Source organism: Bos taurus, chromosome 5 (assembly GCF_002263795.3).
Source record: "Bos taurus isolate L1 Dominette 01449 registration number 42190680 breed Hereford chromosome 5, ARS-UCD2.0, whole genome shotgun sequence".
Lineage (NCBI taxonomy): Eukaryota > Metazoa > Chordata > Mammalia > Artiodactyla > Bovidae > Bos > Bos taurus.
In genome coordinates this window covers 44,137,785-44,161,599 of record NC_037332.1, presented here as the reverse complement: position 1 = coordinate 44,161,599, position 23,815 = coordinate 44,137,785, and the positions used below count along the sequence as shown (strand labels likewise).

General features: G+C 40.7%; 1 non-coding gene across 1 annotated transcript; it reads right to left on the bottom strand.

Moving 5' to 3' along the window:
* Window positions 1-2,988: 2,988 nt before the first annotated feature.
* LOC112446915 (U6 spliceosomal RNA) lies at window positions 2,989-3,092 on the bottom strand. Its single transcript, XR_003034991.1, has one exon. It is a non-coding gene; the product is annotated as a U6 spliceosomal RNA (small nuclear RNA).
* Window positions 3,093-23,815: the final 20,723 nt, after the last annotated feature.

The following is a 23,815-nucleotide window of genomic DNA, read 5'->3' as shown; positions in this document are numbered from 1 at the left end:
TGAAATTGTGTTTACACTTCAGCAACAAAGTTGATTAGTTGGAACAGAGACTGTGTGACTGACAAACCCTAAAATACTTATTATCTGATCCTTTTTGAACAAAGTTGGCCAACCACTGCTCTAAAATAGTGCTAAGAGAGTTAGTTTGTCCCACAAGTTAGCAAATAAAAATAAAATACAATGTTATTTCCAGACCACACAACCTCCAGCCAGTCTGTGTTCATTATGTCTGCCAGGTCTCTACTCAGGTTACCATCGGCATTGACTCTGATGTCCCCTCAGGTGAGAAATAAGTGCTTTTGTATGCCAGACATTTTACATGAATTGCCCTCCTGCTTTATCAATGGCTGGAAGAGGTCAGTGACTTACCTAAGTTCATAATGAGCCAGATTCAACCTCCTGTCTGAGGCGCACGCCTGTACTCGTACTTACCACAGTCTGTGTGTCTAAACGTAAAAGATGACAGGGCTTTGAAAATACTAGAAGGGCTTTAAGCAAGGACTAGACTCTTCCACCAGGCTGTTTTATACTTTAGGGATTGCCTCCCACACACACACATACACACACAAAAGCTCAAACCTTTCCTCCTAACACTTATCAAGATTAGTTTTCTGTTTTTCCACTCCTCTTCACTTTCATTGTATTTGCTGACTTATGATGGAATTGCTCTTAATTACTAACTCCTGCTTTGTACTAGACTTTCCCACTAGATCCTCTTCTGGTGATTTAGTTGCTCCTTTTGTATCCCTTCCTGCCAGTCTTTCCAGTTAATATTCTGAATGAAGTACTACTCAGTGGCTCATGACAATTAATGTCACATTGTTTTTTTTTTTCTTTTTCTGTCCCCAGGTATAGGTTTGACCTTCGTTTCATGTTTAGCAATCATAGCAGTGTCAGGACTCAAAGGTTTTCAAAACAGCTTCTGTAGTACCTCTGCGGTTGGATCCCTGCTCACCTCTTTCTGAGGAAGTGATTGGAGTAGCTGTCTGTAGCTAGTCTTCAAGACCATGCCTGGAAGGGGTCTTTGGACTGGCTTTAAGTCCTATTTGAAAAAGCGACCCAATCAGCTGACTTCCTTGTGCAATGTGTTAAACTGTGAACTTTGCCTGAGTGTCAGGAGTGGCTGTCCCTGGTCCCTTTATTCAGCTGATGACAATACTCCTAGGTATTGTCAGACTCCTGAGGTCTTTGTTCTCACCAAACCCTTTTTGTCCTGGGGCCAGTTTTTGGTTATTCCCCATGTGGTCAAAGTCTGGACTTGTAAATCCATTCAGATAAATGACAGTGCTTTTTTTGAGGCGGGGGGGGGGGGGGGGGGTGGGGGGCGGCGGGGGGGATGTTTTTGGTATCCAGCTTCACCTAAAATCAAGAGGACCTGCATAGCATTCCAGATTGAGCACTTCACTATCAAAAATACTAATATCATCTGGCTTGAAGAACCATCAGAGCTGAACCATCTGATTAAGAACAAAGGCCATTGTTTTTTAGATTAATAGAAATACACTGTTTATAATATCCATAAAATATGGTAAGGTCACAAATTCAAAATTTGTTCATTTTGGGGGAATTCTGTACTGGTACTCTGTTAAAATAGAACAGTAGCGCTCTCTTGGTACAGGTTAATTCCAGGTAGTTACTGAAGGGAATAGACATCTACTTGCCAGTGACTGCTAACCACATGGAGTGCTAGTTAACACCAGGGGTATCAAAGGAATGTCTATCTTCTGAGATCTGAAAAATAAAGTGGGTTAAGTATTTCAGCAGAGAAGAACTTCCAAAGGTTAGTGAAAGCTGTGTTTTCCAAGGGCCCTCTGTAGGTAGGGCTTTTAACAGGTTGATGAAGGGCTGTAAGTTAGGTGTAGTAAGTGCCTGCCCAGCTGGGAGCCATGTGTGAAGTTGTGACACCCTCTCTGCATTTTGCTGACATTCAGTTCATTTGTTAAAAGATATAAGAATTTCTTAGGGTTGATGTAAAGTACCAACTGGTCTTCCCTAGTGGTTCAGTGGTAAAGAATCCACTTACCAATGCAGGAGACCCCAATGCAGGTTCAATCCCTAGGTTGGGAAGATCCCTTGGAAAAGGAAATGGCAACCCACTCCAGTATTGTTGCCTGGGAAATCCCATAAATGGAGGAACCTGGTGGGCTCTGGTCTGTGGGTCACAAAGAGTCGGACACAACTTAGCGACTAAACAACAACAAAATACCAGCTATGTAGCTTCTTCCCTTTCAGATAACTTCTTCCTGAGTTTTTGGAATCTTGTGTAATTTGGGCTTCGTTCACTATTCCTCTGTCAAAATTAGATCTTGACATTTTCTCACTGTTTAGAATGCCTACATTTCTGTCTCTTGGCTTGAAGACCATTTCTTATATTGTCTTCACAAGAAGGCTAATGGTAGTGGGGCAGCAGGGGAGAGGAGGCACTGTGGTTTATAATCTGACCAACACAGGCAGTTATTGATTTTAGCTTTATGTAAGGTCCTAGGTTGAGCATTTAGCACTTTGTAAGACATGGCCATAAGTAACTTTCTATCACAATTTCAGATCTCCATGTTGGGTTAATACCCATTGGGTTATTCCTTTACTTCACACAATCCCAGTAACCCTGATAGTAATTAGAAGTGAAATGAATACCTCTGCCGTGAACATTTTAGGAAAAGAAATTCTAACAGTTTTGTAACTAAAAGCAAACTACAGTGTTGAGTATGGGTATTGGCTTTATTCTATCCTTTGATTCTTAACATTAATCAGTCAGCTTTCACATTAATGAAAGTTGGCCTAGTTATTCCAGAATAAAAAGAAACCAACTCTTACCAGGTCTCATACTGTGATGTCATATTATTCAATTTTATGATGCTGGTTCCTGAAAGCAGATGAAGTCATAAGAGTGACTCAGATCGTGGGCTGCTCTTACATTCAGCAGACTTCTGTTTTTGTTGAGGGGGTGGGGGGTACACTGAAGCCCTTTTTTTGTATCTCTAATTTTTAAAAAGTATGAAACGTTTCACTAATCTGTATGTCATCCTTGTGCAGGGGCCATGCTAATGTCTATATCATTCCAATTTTAGTATATGTGCTGCTAAAGCAAGCACTGCATCTCTCATTTTTGAATGGCCTCTGATGGGACTTTCTTTTGGACTGGTTTCATTCTAGATCTATGCTAAAATCATCTTTCATAAAGAAGCCTCAGTTTATAGTTAAAAATTTATTTTTAAGTGTCTAGCAGACCACATAATGCACCGAAATTTTTCAGAATGATATGTTCAAGGGCTCCATTGCAAAAGGCTTGCTTTATTTCTCTCTTAATTATATTGATTTGAATTTTGGTTATTTTTCCTTTTAGGAAGATCAGGTCCATATGTATGGTGATAGGAAACTGTGACCATTCGGAATAAACAGAGGTCCTGGGAATGAATAGAGATTTTGCCTTATAAGATTTCCTATTACAAAGCTCTTCCTCCCTCAGATACAATAACATTCCCTACAACTGAAAAGTAGAGAATGCCTTTTGAGGCACTCAAAATCTTTGAATTTGACCAACAGTGCTGTTGCAAAATATATTTTAATTGACAGCATTAGGGTTTTTGTACAAAGTAGTAATGGTATTCATGGAAAGTTATTTCTTAATCTGTGAGAAATGTTCTTAAATTTAGTTTTAAGTGTCTAAGGACTAGTGTTGTTAACATAAGAAGATAAATGTCCAGGATCCTTATTAAGAGGAAGCAAAGAGTATTTAAACTGATGCACCAGTAGAACTTGGTGGGAATATATGGCTCTTTTGTTTTACCCCCACTTAAGTCCCACTGACTTTGTGAAATTCCTGTGTTTGCATCATCTGTTCCTGGAAGTTCTTCTGCCCTGGCTCTGTGTCATCTGAGTCATTTGATTTAGAAAGTGCTCTTCATAGGACCCTGTTCACTGCTGCACTTTTCAATGAATTAAAGTTTATTTCTGTTCTAGTGGGAATGTGTCCTTAGTTTTAGTCCACGAGTAGTAAATTTGACAAGATGTGGGGGTTTTTTTCTGCTGTAAATTGTTTAATGCTTAAATCGTTCACCTAGTACTGGAGACAGGCTGTTTCTATGGGGTACTATAGTCCCTCCCTGGAAAGCTCATGTATGTATCCCTGCTGACCAGTCTCTTTGATAAGCACCATGCACAAAATCCTTCCTGATAAATATTTATGCATTTACAGTTTGAAGAAAAAAAGGAAAAGAAAAACTTACCTTGACCAGCTTTAATTAGATAAACTAAATTCACCTTCATATAATATCCAAGATGGCGGAATAGAAGGACTTGCACTCATCTTCTGAGAGAAGTCAAGAATTACAACTTGCTGCTGAACAGCCATCAAAAGGAAAATGTTGGATTCCACCAAAAAAAGATACCCCACATGCAAAGGCAAAAGAGAAACCCCAACAAGACAGCAGAAGGGGCAAAATCACGTTTAGAATCAAACCCCATACTGCCAGAGATGCTCGGAGAGCTCAAACAAAACCTTGTGCACACTAGGAGAACCCACAGAGACTGAGCCAGACCTGCCTTTGAGTGTTTGAGTGTCTCCTGTGGAGGTATGGGTCAACAGTGGCCTTACATGGGCAGGAACTCTGGGTGCAGCAGACCTGGGTATGGCAAAACCCCTTTGAAGGAGGTCACCATTAACCCCACCATAGAGCTGCCAGAACTTACACAGGACTAGGGAAACAGACTCTGGGAGGGCACAAACAAAATCTTGTGTGCACCAGGATCCAGAAGAAAGGAGCAGTGACCTGACAAGAGACTGAGAGTGTCCAGGAGTCTCTGGCAGAGGCATAGGTCAGTGGTGGCCTGCTGCAGGGTCGGGGGCATGGGACCTCTTGTAGGAGGTTGTCATTATCTTCATTACCTCCACCATAGTTTAACCTCAGATCAAACAACAGGGAAGGAACACAGCCCTGTGCATCAACAGAAAATTGGATTACAGATTTACTGAGCATGGCCCTGCCTATGAGAATAAGACCCAGTTTCCCCCTCAGTCAGTCTCTCCCATCAGAAAGCTTCCATAAACCTCTTGTCCTTATCCATCAGAGGGCAGACAGAATGAAAATCACAATCACAGAAAACAAATCAAACTGATCACATGGACCACAGCCTTGTTTAGATTAGATCTGCTAGAGTGCCTGAAGAACTATAGACAGAGGTTCCTGACATTGTACAGGAGTCAGTGACCATCCTGAAGAAAAAGAAATACAAAAAGGCAAAGTGGTTGTCTGAGGAGGCCTTACAAATAGCTGAGTAAAGAAGAGAAGCAAAAGGCAAAGGAGAAAAAGAAAGATATACCCATTTGAATGCAGAGTTCTGAAGAATAGCAAGGATAGATAAGAAAGCCTTCCTCAGGAATCAATGCAAAGAAATAGAGGAAAGCAATAGAATGGGGAAGACTAGAGATCTTTTTAAGAAAACTAAAGATAACAAGGGAACATTTCATGCAAAGATGGGCACAATAAAGGACATAAATAGTATGGACCTAGCAGAAGCAGAAGATATTAAGAAGAGATGGTAACAACACACACAGATCAGATCAGATCAGTCACTCAGTCATGTCCGACTCTTTGTGACCCCATGAATCGCAGCACACCAGGCCTCCCTGTCCATCACCAACTCCCGGAGTCCACCCAGACTCACGTCCATCGAGTCAGTGATGTCATCCAGCCATCTCATCCTCTGTCGTCCCCTTCTCCTCCTGCCCCCAATCCTTCCCAGCATCAGAGTCTTTTCCAATGAGTCAACTCTTCACATGAGGTGGCCAAAGTACTGGAGTTTCAGCTTTAGCATCATTCCTTCCAAAGAAATCCCAGGGCTGATCTCCTTCAGAATGGACTGCTTGGATCTCCTTGCAGTCCAAGGGACTCTTAAGAGTCTTCTCCAACACCACAGTTCAAAAGCATCAATTCGTTGGCGCTCAGCCTTCTTCCGAGTCCAACTCTCACATCCATACATGACCACAGGAAAAACCATAGCCTTGACTAGACGAACCTTTGTTGGCAAAGTAATGTCTCTGCTTTTGAATATGCTATGGCAGAAAGTGAAGAGGAACTAAAAAGTCTCTTGATGAAAGTGAAAGTGGAGAGTGAAAAAGTTGGCTTAAAGCTCAACATTCAGAAAACGAAGATCATGGCATCCAGTCCCATCACTTCATTGGAAATAGATGGGGAAACAGTGGAAACAGTGTCAGACTTTATTTTTCTGGGCTCCAAAACCACTACAGATGGTGACTGCAGCCATGAAATTAAAAGACGCTTACTCCTTGGAAGGAAAGTTATGACCAACCTAGATAGCATATTCAAAAGCAGAGACATTACAATACACACAAGAGCTATACAAAAAAGATCTTCATGACCCAGATAACCACAGTGGTGTGATTACCCACCTAGAGCCAGACATCCTGGAATGTGAAGACAAGTGGGCCTTAGGAAGCATCACTATGAGCAAAGCTAGTGGGGGCAATGGAATCCCACTGGAGTTATTTCAAATCCTAAAAGATGATGCTGTGAAAGTGCTGCACTCAATATGCCAGCAAATTTGGACAACTTAGCAGTGGCCACAGGACTAAAAAAAAGTCAGTTTTCATTCCAATCCCAAAGAAAGGCAATGCCAAAGAATGCTCAAACAGCCGCACAATTGCACTCATCTCACACACCAGCAAAGTAATGCTCAAAATTCTCCAAACCAGGCTTCAACAGTACATGAACCATGAACTTCCAGATGTTCAAGTTGGTTTTAGTAAAGGCAGAGGAACCAGAGATCAAACTGACAACATCCTTTGGATCATCGAGACTTCCAGAAAAACATCTACTTCTGCTTTATTGATTACACCAAAGCCTTTGTGTGGATCACAACAAACTGTGGAAAATTTTTAAAGCAATGGGAATACCAGACCACCTGACCTGCCTCCTGAGAAATCTGCATGCATGTCAAGAATCAACAGTTAGAACTGGACATGGAACAACAGACTGGTACCAAATCTGGAAAGGAGTATATCAAGGCTGTATATTGTCACCCTGCTTATTTAACTTATATGCAGAGTACACGATGAGAAACACTGGGCTGGAAGAAGCACAAGCTGGAATCAAGATTGCCAGAAGAAATATCAATAACCTCATATATGCAGATGACACCATCGTTATGGCAGAAAGTGAAGAAGAACTAAAGAGCCTCTTGATGAAAGTGAAAGAGGAGAGTTGGCTTAAAGCTCAATATTAAGAAAACTAAGATCATGGCATCCAGGCCCATCACTTCATGGCAAATAAATGGGGAAAAATGGAAATGTGACAGACTGTATTTGGGGGGCTCCAAAATCACTGAAGATGGTGATTGCAGCCATGAAATTAAAAGATGCTTGCTCCTTGGAAGAAAAACTATGACCAACCTAGACAGCATATTAAAAAGCAGAGACATTACATTGCCAACAAAGGTCCATCTAGTCAAGGCTATGGTTTTTCCAGTAGTCATGTATGGATATGAGAGTTGGAATATAAAGAAAGCTAAACATCGAAGAATTGATGCTTTTGAACTGTAGTGTTGGAGAACACTTGAGAGTCCCTTCGACTGCAAGGGGATCCAACCAGTCAATCCTAAAGGAAATGAGTCCTAAATATTCATTGGAAGAATGATGCTGAAGTTGAAACTCCAATACTTTGGCCACCTGATGTGAAGAACTGACTTCTTGGAAAAAACCCTGATGCTGGGAAAGATTGAAGGCAGGAGGAGAAGGGGACAACAGAAGATGAGATGGTTGGATAGCATCACCGACTCAATGGACATGAGTTTGAGGAAGCTCTGGGAGTTGGTGATGGGCAGGGAAGCCTGGCGTACTGCAGTCCATGGGGTCACAAAAAGTCAGACACAACTGAGCAACTGAACTGAACTGAAGCTCACCTTCAGAGGTCCCTTGCCTTGATGTCCAGTCACATAATCCACTGCCTTAAATGAGAAGTGAAGTCCTACTGGGGTTGACACACTTTTTCTTAAAGGAACAGTTAGTATTTTACATTTGCAGGACATGTCTCTATTGTAGATACTTAATTCGGCTGTTTCAGTACAAAAGTAGCCACAGACAACACACAAATGAATATGCACGACTATGTTCCAACAAAACTTTACCCAAAAAAAGAAAAAAGCCATAATTTGCCAATCCCAGACCTAGTAGATTGCCTCTTAGAAGTTCTGAACACCAAGCAGAAAAACAGGAGGTGAAAAGACACCCATTAAGTTTCCAGACTACCATCAGAAAAACAAGTACTTGGGTTTATCACAATATCAAGTCACCAAGGGAGAGGAGAATGTTTATTTGCATAGACTCAAAGTGAGGGTAAGTACAGACTACTCCATCCATTTTTTCTAATTTGCACCCTCTCTGTTCCCACTGAGACTGTACCCTGCCCTCTGGAAATAAACACCATAGAGATATAGTATTTGTTTCATCTTTCTCTACCCACCATGGGTTTAATGGGATAGTCATATGTATAACTTGAAGTCTGTTGTGGCAAGAGCAGTGTAAGGCCCCAAGCTGAAAGCTTGATGCAGAGACCTTTACTGATGGCCTAGGGATTCCTACATAAGACAAGATTTACATATGGGAGATGGGAGCTGGCTTCAGGAGGACACAGAGCAGATGACAGTTCTAAATCTCAGTTTGAGAGGAAGATTTCATGACACCTTCAGCTGGTGAGACCTGAGATCTAGATCTTCGTGACATGCTGTGAAATGCTGATAGGTCTTCAAAGGGCAGTGAAATACAAAGAATGGTTGTGATTAGCATTTATTGTGATAAAAAGGGCCCTGTAGACTAGGTTTTTTCCTCAGCTTCATTTATTCAAGCTCACAAAGCTAATTAGTCAAAAAGTCAAGATTTCAAAGATCTGGTTTTGAAGACATCTTTCTACTAAACTGCTGTCTTTGTGATCTAAGTACTTTACCCTCCCTTATATATCTGAGTGCCTACTCTGCCTGGAAATGAGCTGGGTTATGAAGAAATTATTTTCTTTCTGACCTCCAGGACATTATCATGTAGATTGAAAAGAAAACTTATCCCTGATATCTGTATTTACAGGGAAAACACAGTTTCAGACTAAGAAGGGGAGTTGACACTACCATTCAAATGATTTCTTGTCCTGCTCCACAGCCTGATTTTTGAAAACAAAGTGAAAAAGATCTCCTCTGACAAACCTTTAACTAGACTCACCAAGAATAAAAAGGGCTCAAATAAAATCAGAGATGAATGGGGTGATATTACAACTAATACCACAGATATGCAATGGATCATAAGAGAGTAGCACAAACAAGTAGATGTCAACAAATTGGATAACACAGAAGAAATGGATAAATTCTTATAAACATACAACTTTCCAAGACTGAATCATGAATAAATAGAAAATATGAACAGTCTGATCACTAATAAGGAGATTGCATGCGTGCTAAGTTGCTTCAGTCATGTCTGATTCTTTGCAACCCTATGGACCATAGCCTGCCAGGCTCCTCTGTCCGTGGGATTCTCCAGACAACAATACTGGAGTGGGGAGGCGGTCCTAAGATGGCAGAGGAATAAGACGGGGAGACCACTTTCTCCCCAACAAATTCATCAAAAGAACATTTGAACACAGTAAATTCCACAGAACAACTTCTGAATGCTGGCAGAGGACATCAGGCACCCAGAAAAGCAGCCCATTGTCTTCAAGAGGAGGTAGGAAAAAATATAAAAGATAACAAGAGAGACAAAAGAGGTAGGGATGGAGATCCGTCCCAGGAAGGGAGTCTTTAAAAAGAGAGAAGTTTCCAAACACCAGGAAACACTCTCACTGGCAAGTCTGTGCCAAGCCTTGGAACCTCAGAGGGCAACATAACCGAGAGGATAAATAAATAAATAATTACAACCCACAGATTACATGCCGAAAGGTAACACTCAGTGGAGAAGCAGTGCAGATGCCCCGAGTCCGCCACTAGCAAGCAGGGGCTGGGCAGGGAGGCATGGGCTGCATTGCTTAGAGTAAGGACCAGGCCTGAATGCCCATAGGGCAATCTGAGGGAACTAACTTGAGATAGCAAACCAGACTGTGGGATAGCTATCCCGTGAAAAGCCCTAACCTAAGACACCACCAGGCCCGCTCACAGAACAAAGGACTGAGCAGAGCTAGCCGGCTGCGGACTGGCCCATCCCCTGCCGGTGACAGGCAGGCGAGGGCAGCCAGAGCCAGAAGGGAGCAATCGTGGCCCCAGAGAGGCATCATCTACCAAACTGCAAGCAGGCTTCATTGCTAACCAAGACTTATTGGGATTCTGGACGGTTGACACCTGCCGGAAGGGTTGCAGCCAGAGATCAGCTCCCCAGAAGAGACACACGGCATACCTGAGAAGGTGTGCCAGTTGTACACCCAGAAAACCGAGCAGCAGGGATGGGGAAGGCAATAAGTCATAGTGACCACAAGTCACAGTGACCTTGCTCGCCAAGCACCTGGTCACCTGAGCTGCTTGGACCTGGGAAGAGCACAAAACGCAGGCCCAACGGAGTCTGCGCCTTTGTGGAGTACCTGAGTACCTGAACCTGAGTGGCTTAGACCTGGGAAGTGCACTCAACCCAAGGCCTGCCTCAGACAGTTCCCAGCAGAGCAACCTAGAGCCTGAGCAGTGTAGACAGGGAAAGCACACATGCTATGAGCGGGGGCAAACCCAGTGTGGCCGAGACACTGGGAGCACACGCCAGTGTTATTTGTTTGCAGTGTTCCTCCCTCCCCACAGCACAACTGAACAAGTGAGCCTAAAAGAGTGTCCACCACCGCCCCCTTGTGTCAAGGCTGAAATTAGACACTGAAGAGACCAGCAAACAGAAGAAGCTGAAACAGAGGGAACCGCCTTGGAAGTGACAGGTGCAATAGATTAAAATCCTGTAGTTTGCACCCACTACATAGGAAGGGGCCTATAGATCTTGAGAAGTATAAGCCGGATCAAGGAACTATCTGAAAATGAACTGACCCCACACTGAACACAACACCAGAGAGAGTCCTAGGTATATTTTTACTATTATCATTCTTTAAATTAAAAAAAATTTTTTTTAATTTTTAAGTCCTCTATTTTACTCCTTTAATTTTCATTTCTGTAACCTATTATTACTTTGCAAAAAAAAAAGACTATTTTTTAAAGCAAACTTCATATATATATATTTTTTATAATTTTTGTGACTTTGTTTTTTTCTTCAATATTGTATTTTTGAGAATCCAACCTCTACTCTAGATTTTTAATCTTTGCTTTTTGGTATTTGTTATCAATTTTGTACCTTTAAGAACCCAATCTTCAGTACCCATTTTTACTTGGGAGCGAGATTACTGTCTTGACTGCTCTTTCCCTCTTTGGACTCTCCTTTTTCTCCACCAGGTCGCCTCTATCTCCCCCCTCCCCCTTCTCTTCTCTACCCAACTCTATGAATCTCTTTGTGCGTTCCAGACTATGGAGAACACTTAGGGAACTGATTACTGAATGGATCTGTCTCTCTCCTTTTGATTCCCCTCTTTATCCTCCTGGCCACCTCTGTCTCCTTCCTCCCTCTTTTCTTCTCTGTGTAATTCCGTGAACATCTCTGAGGGGTCCAGACTGTGGAAAACACATAAGGAAGTGATTACTGCTTGCTCTCGCCCCTTTTGATTCCCCCTCTTCTCCTCCTGGTCATCTCTATCCCCCTCCTCCCTTTTCTCTTCTCCATGTAACTCTGTGAACCTCTCTGGTGTCCCTCATTGTGGAGAAACTTTTCATCTTTAACCTAGATGTTTTATCATCAGTGCTGTATAGATATGGAGAAGTCTTGAGACTACTGTAAGAATAAGACTGAAAACCATAGGCTTAAGTCCAAATCCTGAGAACACCAGAGAACTCCTGACTCCAAGGAACATTAATTGATAGGAGCTCATCAAACACCTCCATACCTACACTGAAACCAAGCACCACCCAAGGGCCAACAAGTTCCAGAGCAAGATATACCATGCAAATTCTCCAGCAACACAAGAACATAGCCCTGAGCTTCAATATACAGGCTGCTCAAAGTCACTTCAAACCCATTGACATCTCATAACTCATTACTGGACATATCATTGCACTCCAGAGAGAAGAAATCCAGCTCCACCTACCAGAACACTGACACAAGCTTCCCTAACCAGGAAACCTTGACAAGCCACCCGACCAACCCCACCCACAGTGAGGAAACTCCACAATAAAGAGAACTCAACAAACTGCCAGGATACAGAAAGGCCACCCCAAATACAGCAATATAAACAAGATGAAAAGGCAGAGAAATACCCAGCAGGTAAAGGAACAGGATAAATGGCCACTAAACCAAACAAAAGAGGAAGAGATGGTGAATCTACCTGATAAAGAATTATTAATAATGATAGTGAAAATGATCCAAAATCTTGAAAACAAAATGGAGTTACAGATAAATAGCCTGGAGACAAGGATCGAGAAGATGCAAGAAAGGTTTAACAAAGACCTGCTGCTGCTGCTGCTGCTAAGTCGCTTCAGTCGTGTCCGACTCTGTGTGACCCCATAGACGGCAGCCCACCAGGCCCCCCTGTCCCTGGGATTCTCCAGGCAAGAACACTGGAGTGGGTTGCCATTTCCTTCTCCAATGCATGAAAGTGAGAAGTGAAAGTGAAGTCGCTCAGTCGTGTCTGACTCTTAGCGACCCCGTGGACTGTAGCCCACCAGGCTCCTCCATCCATGGGATTCTCCAGGCAAGAGTACTGGAGTGGGGTGCCATTGCCTTCTCCTAACAAGGACCTAGAAGAAATAAAAAAGAGTCAATATATAATGAATAATGCAATAAATGAGATCAAAAACACTCTGGAGGGAACCAACAGTAGAATAATGGAGGCAGAAGATAGGTTAAGTGAGGTAGAAGATAGAATGGTAGAAATAAATGAAATGGAGAGGAAAAAAGAAAAAATGAATTAAAAGAAATCAGGATAATCTCAGAGACCTCTGGGACAATGTTAAATGCCCCAACATTCGAATCATAGGAGTCCCAGAAGAAGAAGACAAAAAGAAAGACCATGAGAAAATACTTGAGGAGATAATAGTTGAAAACTCCCCTAAAATGGGGAAGGATATAATCACCCAAGTCCAAGAAACCCAGAGAGTCCCAAACAGGATAAACCCAAAGTGAAACACCCCAAGACACATATTAATCAAATTAACAAAGATCAAACACAAAGAACAAATATTAAAAGCAGCAAGGGAAAAACAACAAATAACACACAAGGGGATTCCCATAAGGATAACACCTGATCTTTCAAAAGAAACTCTTCAGGCCAGGAGGGAATGGCAGGACATACTTAAGGTGATGAAAGAAAATAACCTATAGCCTACATTACTGTACCCAGCAAAGATCTCATTCAAATATGAAGGAGAAATCAAAAGCTTTACAGACAAGCAAAAGCTGAGAGAATTCAGCACCACCAAACCAGCTCTCCAACAAATGCTAAAGGATCTCTAGACAGGAAACACAGAAAGGGTGTATAAACTTGAACCCAAAACAATAAAGTAAATGGCAATGGGATCATACTTATCAATAATTATCTTAAATGTAAATGGGTTGAATGCCCCAACCAAAAGACAAAGACTGGCTGAATGGATACAAAAACAAGACCCCTACAAGAGACCCACCTCAAAACAAGGGACATATACAGACTGAAAGTGAAGGGCTGGAAAAAGATATTCCATGCAAAGAGAGACCAAAAGAAAGCAGGAGTAGCAATACTCATATCAGATAAAATAGACTTTAAAACAAAGGCTGGGAAAAGAGACAAAGAAGGACACTACATAATGATCAAAGGATCAATCCAAGAAGAAGATATAACAATTATAAATATATATGCACCCAACATAGACACACAGCAATATGTAAGACAAATGCTAACAAGTATGAAAGGGGAAATAACACAATAATAGTGGGAGACTTTACCACTTTAACACAATAATAGTGGGAGATAATAACACAATAATAGAAATTAACAATAACACAATAATAGTGGGAGACTTTAATACCCCAGTCATACCTATGGATAGATCAACTAAACAGAAAATTAACAAGGAGACACAAACTTTAAATGATACAATAGACCAGTTAGACCTGTATCTATAGGACATTTCACACCAAAACAATGAATTTCACCTTTTTTCTCAAGTGCACACGGAACCTTCTCCAGGATAGATCACATCTTGAGCCATAAATCTAGCCTTGGTAAATTAAAAAAAATTGAAATCATTCCAAGCATCTTTTCTGACCAAATGCAGTAAGATTAGATCTCAGTTACAGGAGAAAAACTATTAAAAATTCCAACATATGGAGGCTGAACAACACGCTGCTGAATAACCAACAAATCACAGATGAAATAAAAAAAGAAATCAGAATATGCATAGAAATGAATGAAAATGAAAATACAACAACCCAAAACCTGTGGGACACTGTAAAAGCAGTGCTAAGGGGAAAGTTCGTAGCAGTACAGGCATACCTCAAGAAACAAGAAAAAAGTCAAATAAATAACCTAACTCTACACCTAAAGCAACTAGAAAAAGAAGAAATTAAGAACCCCAGGGTTAGTAGAAGGTAAGAAATCAGAAAAGTTAGGGCAGAAATAAACGCAAAAGAAACAAAAGACACCATAGCAAAAATCAACAAAGCCAAAAGCTGGTTCTTCAAGAAGATAAGTAAAATTGACAAACCATTAGCCAGACTCATCAAGAAACAAAGGGAGAAAATTAAACTCAATAAAATTGGAAATGAAAATGGAGAGATCACAACAGACAACACACAAATACAAAGGATCATAAGAGACTACTATCAGCAACTATATGCCAATAAAATGGACAACTTGGAAGAAATGGACAAATTCTTAGAAAAGTACAACTTTCCAAAACTGAACCAGGAAGAAATAGAAAATCTTAACAGACCCATCACAAGCATGGAAATTGAAACTGTAATCAGAAATCTTCCAGCAAACAAAAGCCCAGGACAAGACGGCTTCACAGCTGAATTCTACCAAAAATTTGGAGAATAGCTAACACCCATCCTACTCAAACTCTTCCAGAAAATTGCAGAGGAAGGTAAACTTCCAAACTCATTCTATGAGGCCACCATCACCCTAAGACCAAAGCCTGACAAAGATGCCGAAAAAAAGAAAACTACAGGCCAATATCACTGATGAACATAGATGCAAAAATCCTTAACAAAATTCTAGCAAACAGAATCCAACAACACATTAAAAAAATCATACATCATGACCAAGTGGGCTTTATCCCAGGGATGCAAGGATTCTTCAATATCCACAAATCAATCAATGTAATACACCACATTAACAAATTGAAAAATAAAAACCATATGATTATCTCAATAGATGCAGAGAAAGCCTTTGACAAAATTCAACATCTATTTATGATAAAAAAAAAAAAAAACCCTCCAGAAAGCAGGACTAGAAGGAACATACCTCAACATAATAAAAGCTATATATGACAAACCCACAGCAAACATTATCCTCAACGGTAAAAAATTGAAAGCATTTTCCCTAAAGTCAGGAACAAGACAAGGGTGCCCACTCTCACCACTACTATTCAACATAGTTTTGGAAGTTTTGGCCACAGCAATCAGAGCAAGAAAAGAAATAAAAGGAATCCAAATTGGAAAAGAAGTAAAACTCTCACTGTTTGCAGATGACATGATCCTCTACATAGAAAACCCTAAAGACTCCACCAGAAAATTACTAGAGCTAATCAGTGAATATAGTAAAGTTGCAGGATATAAAATCAATACACAGAAATCTCTTGCATTCTTATACACTAATAATGAGAAAACAGAAAGAGAAATTAAGGAAACAATTCCATTCACCATTGCAACGAAAAGAATAAAATATGTAGGAATATATCTACCTAAGGAAACAGAAGACCTATATATAGAAAACTATAAAACACTGGTGAAAGAAATCAAAGAGGACACAAATAGATGGAGAAATATACTGTGTTCATGGATTGGAAGAATCGATATAGTGAAAATGAGTATACTACCCAAAGCAATCTATAAATTCAATGCAATCCCTATAAAGCTACCAACAGTATTTTTCACAGAGCTAGAGCAAATAATATCACAATTTGTATGGAAAAACAAAAAACCTCAAATAGCCAAAGAAATCTTGAGAAAGAATGGAACTGGAGGAATCAACCTGCCTGACTTCAGGCTCTACTACAAAGCCACAGTCATCAAGACAGTATGTACTGGCACAAAGACAAAAATATAGATCAATGGAACAAAATAGAAGGCCAGAGATAAATCTATGCACCTATAGACACCTTATCATTGACAAAGGAGGCAAGAACATACAATGGAGAAAAGACAATCTCTTTAACAAGTGGTGCTGGGAAAACTGGTCAACTACTTGTAAAATAATAAAACTAGAATATTTTCTAACACCATACACAAAAATAAACTCAAAATGGATTAAAGATCTAAACGGAAGACCAGAAACTATAAAACTCTTAGAGGAGAACATAGGCAAAACACTCTCCGACATACATCAGAGCAGGATCCTCTAGGACCCACCTCCCAGAATATTGGAAATAAAAGCAAAAATAAACAAATGGGACCTAATTAAAATTAAAAGCTTCTGCACAACAAAGGAAACTATAAGCAAGGTGAAAAGACAGCTTTCAGATTGGGAGAAAATAATAGCAAATGAAGCAACTGACAAACAACTAATCTCAAAAATATACAAGCAACTCCTGCAGCTCCATTCCAGAAAAATAAATGACCCAATCAAACAATGGGCCAAACAACTAAACAGACATTTCTCCAAAGAAGACATACAGATGGCTAACAAACACATGAAAAGATGCTCAACATCACTCACTATCAAAGAAATGCAAATCAAAACCACAATGAGGTACCATTTCATGCCAGTCAGAATGGCTGCTATCCAAAAGTCTACAAGCAATAAATGCTGGAGAGGGTGTGGAGAAAAGGGAATCCTCTTACACCGTTGGTAGGAATGCAAACTAGTACAGCCACTATAGAGAAGAGTGTGGAGATTCCTTAAAAAACTGGAAATAGAACTGCCTTATGACCCAGCAATCCCACTACTGGGCATACATGCCTAGGAAACCAGAAGGGAAAGAGACACGTGTACCCCAATGTTCATCGCAGCACTGTTTATAATAGCCAGGACATGGAAGCAACCTAGATGTCCATCAGCAGATGAATGGATAAGAAAGCTGTGGTACATATACACAATGAAGTATTACTCAGCCATTAAAAAGAATACATTTGAATCAGTTCTAAGGAGGTAGATGAAATGGAGCCTATTATACAGAGTGAAGTAAGCCAGAAAGAAAAACACCAATACAGTATACTAACGCAAATATATGGAATTTAGAAAGATGGTAATGATAACCCTGTATGTGGGACAGCAAAAGAGACACAGATGTACAAAACAGTCTTTTGGACTCTGTGGGAGAGGCTGAGAGTGAGATGATTTGGGAGAATGGCATTGAAACATGTATATTATCATATGTGAAATGAATCGCCAGTCCAGGTTCGATGCATGATACAAGATGCTTGGGACTGGTGCACTGGGATGACCCAGAGGGATGGTACGGGGAGGGAGCTGGGAAGGGGGTTCAGGATGGGGAACACATGTACACCCGTGGTGGATTCATGTCAATGTATGGCAAAACCAATACATATTGTAAGGTGATTAGCCTCCAATTAAAATAAATTAATTTATATATAAAAAAAAAAGAATACTGGAGTGGGTTGCCATGCCCTCCTCAAGGGGCTCTTTCCGACCCAGGGACTGAACCTACATCTCTTAAGCCTCCTACATTGTCAAGTGGGTTCTTAACCATTAGCACTACCTGGGAAGTAAGGAGATTGCATGTAATCAAAAAGCTTCCCAATGAACAAAAGCCTAGGACCAGGAAGCCTCACTGGTATATTCTACCAAGCATTCAAGGTGGAACTAATACCAGTCTTTCTCAAACTCTTCCAAATGTAGAAGAGGAAGAAACACTTCCAAACTCATTTTATGAGGCCAGCATTACCCTCATACCAAAACCAAACAAGTACACCACAAGAAAAGGAAATTATAGGCCAAAACCCCTGATAAATATACAGCAAAAATCCTCAACAAAATATTAGCAAACTGAATTCAGCAACACATTAAAAGGTACATAATCCATGATCCTTAGTATAAGGATGTAAGAATGGTTCAATATACACAAATCAATCGTGATATACCACATTAACAAAATGAAGGGTAAAAAATATGATCATTTCAATTTATGTAGAAAAAGAATTTGATAAATAAAATTAAACATCCTTTATGATAAAAATTTCCATTGTGGGTATAGAGGAAACAGTGTACCTCAACATAAAAAGTCATAGATGACAAGTCCACAGCCACCATCCTCTTAAATAATGAGACACTGAAAGCTTTTCCCCTAAGATGAGGAACAAGACAAAGATGACAACTCTTGCCAGTTAAGACTCGATGCATTTACAGTCATGGCCCAGATTCAATTCAAAGTTGGGGAACTAAGATCCTGCAAGCTGTACATTGTGGCAGGAGAAAATAAAGAGAGACCAGAATATGAAGAAAAGGAAACACTTGTGCACTGTTGGTGGGAATGTAAATTAGTATAGTCACTATGGATAACAGTATGGAGTTTCTCAAAAAATTTAAAATACAACTACCATATGATCCAGCAATCCTACTGCTGGATATTTATTTGAAAAAAAAAATGCTAATTTGAAATCCCATTTTCATTGCAACATTATTTATAATAGCCAAGGTGTGGAAACAATCTATGTATCTATCAATGGATGAATGGAAAGAGAAGATGTACTATGGATGGAGGTTCATGACATTATATAGGAGACAGGAATCAAGACCATCCCCAAGAAAAAGAAATGCAAAAAATCAAGATGGCTGACTGGCCTTACAAATAGCTCTGAAAGCAAAAAGCAAAGGAGAAATAGAAAGATATACCCATTTGAATGCAGAGTTCCAAAGAATAGCAAGGAGAGATATGAAAGCCTTCCTCAGTGATCAATGCAAAGAAATAGAGGAAAACAATAGAATGGGAAAGACTAGAGATCTCTTCAAGAAAATAGATACCAAGATACCAAGAGATACCAAGGGAACATCTCATGCAAAGATGGGCTTAATAAAGGACAGAAGTGGTAGGGACCTAACAGAAGCAGAAGACATTAAGAAGAGGTGGCAAGAATACACAGAAGAACTGTACAAAAAAGATCTTCACGACCCAGATAATCACAATGGTGTGATCACTCACCTAGAGCCAGGCATCCTGGAATGTGAAGTCAAGTGGGCCTTAGGAAGCATCACTACAAACAAAGCTAGTGGAGGTGATGGAATCCCAGTTGAGCTATTTCAAATCCTAAAAGATGATGCTGTGAAAGTGCTGCACTCAATATGCCAGCAAATTTGGATAACTCAGCAGTGGCCACAGAACTGGAAAAGGTCAGTTTTCATTCCAATACCTAAGAAAGGCAAAGCCAAAGAATGCTCAAACTACTGCACAATTGCACTCATCTCACACGCTAGTAAAGTGATGCTCAAAATTCTCCAAGCCAGGCTTAAGCAATTCACAATGAACCATGAACTTCCAGATGTTCAAGCTGGTTTTAGAAAAGGCAGAGGAACCAGAGATCACATTGCCAACATCTGCTGGATCATCAAAAAAGCAAGAGAGTTCCAGGAAAACATTTATTTCTACTTTATTGACTATGCCAAAGCCTTTGACTGTGTGGATCACAACAAACTGTGCAAAATTCTGAAAGAGATGGGAATACCAGACCACCTGACCTGCTTCTTGAGAAACCTGTATGCAGGTCAGAAAGCAACAGTTAGAACTGGACATGGAACAACAGACTGGTTCTAAATAGGAAAAGTAGTATGTCAAGGCTGTATATTGTCACCTGCTTATTTAACTTATATGCAGAGTACATCATGAGAAACACTGGGCTGGAGAAGCACAAGCTGGAATCAAGATTGCTGGGAGAAATATCAATAACCTCAGATATGCAGATGACACCACCCTTCTGGCAGAAAGTGAAGAACTGAAGAGCCTCTTGATGAAAGTGAAAGAGGGAGAGTGAAAAAGTTGGCTTAAAGTTCAACATTCAGAAAACTAAGATCATGGCATATGGTCCCATCACTTCATGGCAAATAGATGGGGAAAGAGTGGAAACAGTGTCAGACTTTATTTTTCGGGGCTCCAAAATCACTGCAGATGGTGATTGCAGCCATGAAATTAAAAGGTGCTTACTCCTTGGAAGGAAAGTTATGACCAACCTAGACAGCATATTGAAAAGCAGAGACATTACTTTGTCAACAAAGGTGCATCTAGTAAAGGCTATGTTTTTTCCAGTGGTCATGTTTGGATATGAGAGTTGGACTGTAAAGAAAGCTGAGTGTCAAAGAATTGATGCTTTTGAATTGTGGTGTTGGAGAGGACTCTTGAGAGTCCCTTGGACTGCAAGGAGATCCAACCAGTCCATTCTAAAGGAGATCAATCCTGGGTGTCCAGTGGAAGGACTGATGTTGAAGCTGAAATTCCAATACTTTGGCCACGTGATGCGAAGAGCTGACTCATTGGAAAAGACCCTGATGCTGGGAAAGATTGAGTGTAGGAGGAGAAGGGGACGACAGAGGATGAGATGGTTGGATGGCATCACTGACTCAACGGACATGAGTTTGGGTAAACTCTAGGAGTTGGTGATGGACAGGGAGGCCTGGCGTGCTGTGGTTCATGCGGTCACAAAGAGTCAGACACAACTGAGCGACTGAACTGAACTGAACTGAAGGCATTATGCTAAGTGAAACTAGTCAGAGAAAGACAAATACTTCATGAACCAACAGGGACTTCCCTGGTGGTCCAGTGGTTAAGAGTCCACAATCCCACTGCAAGGGTCCAGGTTCGATCCTTGGTCAAGAAACTAGATCCCACATGACACGATTAAAAAAAAAAAAAAAAAGATCCCAAATATTGCAACTAAAGATCCCACATGCCCCAGTGAAGATAAAAGATCCCAGGGCCACAACAAAGACCGGCATGGCCTAAATAAACAACAACAACAGGAAAGAAAACCAAGCTTATAGGTTTGGAGAACAGATGAATGGTTGCCAGAAGGTGGAGAAGGGGTTGGGGAGTGGGAGAAATAGGTGAAGGGGGTCCAAAGGTACCAACTTCCAGTTACAAAAGAAGTCATGGGGATGTGACATACAGCACAGTGACTATAGTTAACAATACTCTATTGCATGTTTAAATTTGCTAAGAGTACACGTTTAATGTCCTAAACACAAGAAAAACTTTTTGTAACTAGGTATGGCAATGTATGACTAATATAAAGACCAAACCTGGTTTACCAAGAGAAACTGGGACAAACCTTTTGCCAAAACCTATCCAATTGTAGGTACCCAGACAGGGCAAAGCTGTCCAGTGGTAGAGGCTCTACTTGTCTTTGCAGTCTCTCTCTGCCCCTGATAAAAGGCCCATTGGTGTATTCAGTCCCCTGGTATATAAGTACCCATTATGGACTAACTACAATTGCTTTGTTTCTTAACTTGAAATTTTAAGAAAGTTGATCATATAAAATGATCAGCAGCCTTGTATCCAAGTCTAACTAAAATCCAATTAGCCATGGTCAAGGCACAGGGTCCTTTCCAGGGATAAATGAAGCAGGCAGAGAGTCTCTTTGCAGCCTGGCCATTACTCTCAATGTGGAAGTAATTTGTTTAAAGAGAGAGAACTGTGCACATGGATATATCCTTTCAATCTATCAAATACTCTGCAGAGCTCTAAGATTTACAGTTAATATTTGAAAAATCATGCGGTGCTTGTTAAGGCAGCAGATTCTCAGGGCTTAGTGGTAGCTTTGGAGTGGAGTACAGAGAAATCTTTCTTTGAAAAATCACCTCTAGTAATTCTGCAGGTGGTCCATAAAGAAACATAATAATAGCTTCATTTTAGTCTTGAAATATCATCCAACAAACCTTAGACACTGCCCTTTTCCAACTACTAGCTTCATAGCAACTTTTCTCCCGAGACCTACTATGCCTCTGCTTGGCTCACCTTACTTGCAAAAGAACAAAAATTTTAAAAGCAAGATGCGGGTGGAGGGTGACACAGACATGACACAGGGGACAGGAATATCATTCCTGGCCTCATCCACACCCTGCACACTAACTCTTTGTCTTCCTTGAAGCACATACCCTTCCCCAGCACACAAAATCCCACAGAAAGTTTATCTGGAAGAAAGGCAATGAGGTTTGGGCTTCCCTGAAGGCTGACAGATATGTTCTCAATTTCTAAGTATCTCAGAAGTATTTTCTTGTGTATTCTCAGATAAGCATCTTTTATCAATCACGCAGGTAGTGACATGCTCAGTTTTACCTAAAAGTGGTGGACTAGGAACATTTTCCTTGAGAGATCACACATGCAAGAAAAAGATTTGAATTTAAGTTGTTGCCTCCCATAATTCAAGGATTCTAACTTGTGGCAAGATGCCTCAGGGTGCTGCTCCAGAATGACTAGAACTTTAGCAAATTTTCTCACTTGAAAATCAGAACATCTTCTCAGTTAAAGTCTCCTAGAACTCTTCAGAGAAAAGGAATGGCACGGGGATTAATTAATCTCCTGTGTCCACACCGGGTGGCTAAAACGAGGGGAGGGTGCACACATTAGGCAACAAGCAGACCTGTGGCTGCTGAAGACAGAGGAGCATTCACGGTAAGCCTCCTAGCTTAGAAAAATTAAAACCAACTCTCCTGGATAAAGGAACTCTCTCCCAGACACAAAGCCAAAACCCAGCTGCTTCCAAAATTTACAGAGTCCTGATGTTTTCTGTTTGTGTGCAAACTTATAAAAATGCCAAATACTCACCTTTCTCAGAAAGAGGAAGAGGAACTTTCTGAGTTCAACAGCCACCAAGTGAGTAACAAATAACTTTGGAAACTTTAAGATCAGAAGGTCTGTCGTCTACCTGGTCATTCTCAGCTTGTAGAATTAAAGAGAAAGATATGGCAAAAAACAAACCAAAATGAAACCAAAATCCAAAAACTCCCCCAAATCCAAAACAACAAAAATTTAAAAAAACACAAAAACCTACAGATGGAATTAATACAGTTCACTTGACAGTTATTTATTATCCTGCCCACTTCTTTCCAGCACCATTTCCATCACCACCACACCGGCCCCTCTTCTCCCCCAGTCCTTATACAGCTGCTTTCTTAATTAAGCACTGAATTAAGCAAGTAGTGATTCACTCCAGACAAGGGTATACTTTCAGGAATTTGCATACTCAAGTTTCCTGTGTTTCTTTGGAGAGGCTCATTCTTGATGAGGAAGAAAGCATTTGGTGGCTCATAGAAACTGTGACTTCCCCCTGGAGCTATTCTTCGCCTCCTTCCAGGGAATTCCCCTACTAACAATGAGCACAATGAACACAGGGTTTGATTATCTGCCCTGCCAGCTTCTTGCATGCAACAGAACCTATAAACAAAAATACAGGTAGGCATCTGCTTCTATGGAACTTAGTATAACCACTTAAATGGAATGCTAAATGTACAGCAACAATAAAAGGAAGGATGATAGAGCATTTTGACATCAAGCCTGTCCTTCCATTTCCCACAGATCCCAACTGCTTTCAAATGAACTGCCCATTAGAGGCATTCAATCCCAAAGAAAGGCAATGCCAAAGAATGCTCAAACTACCGCACAATTG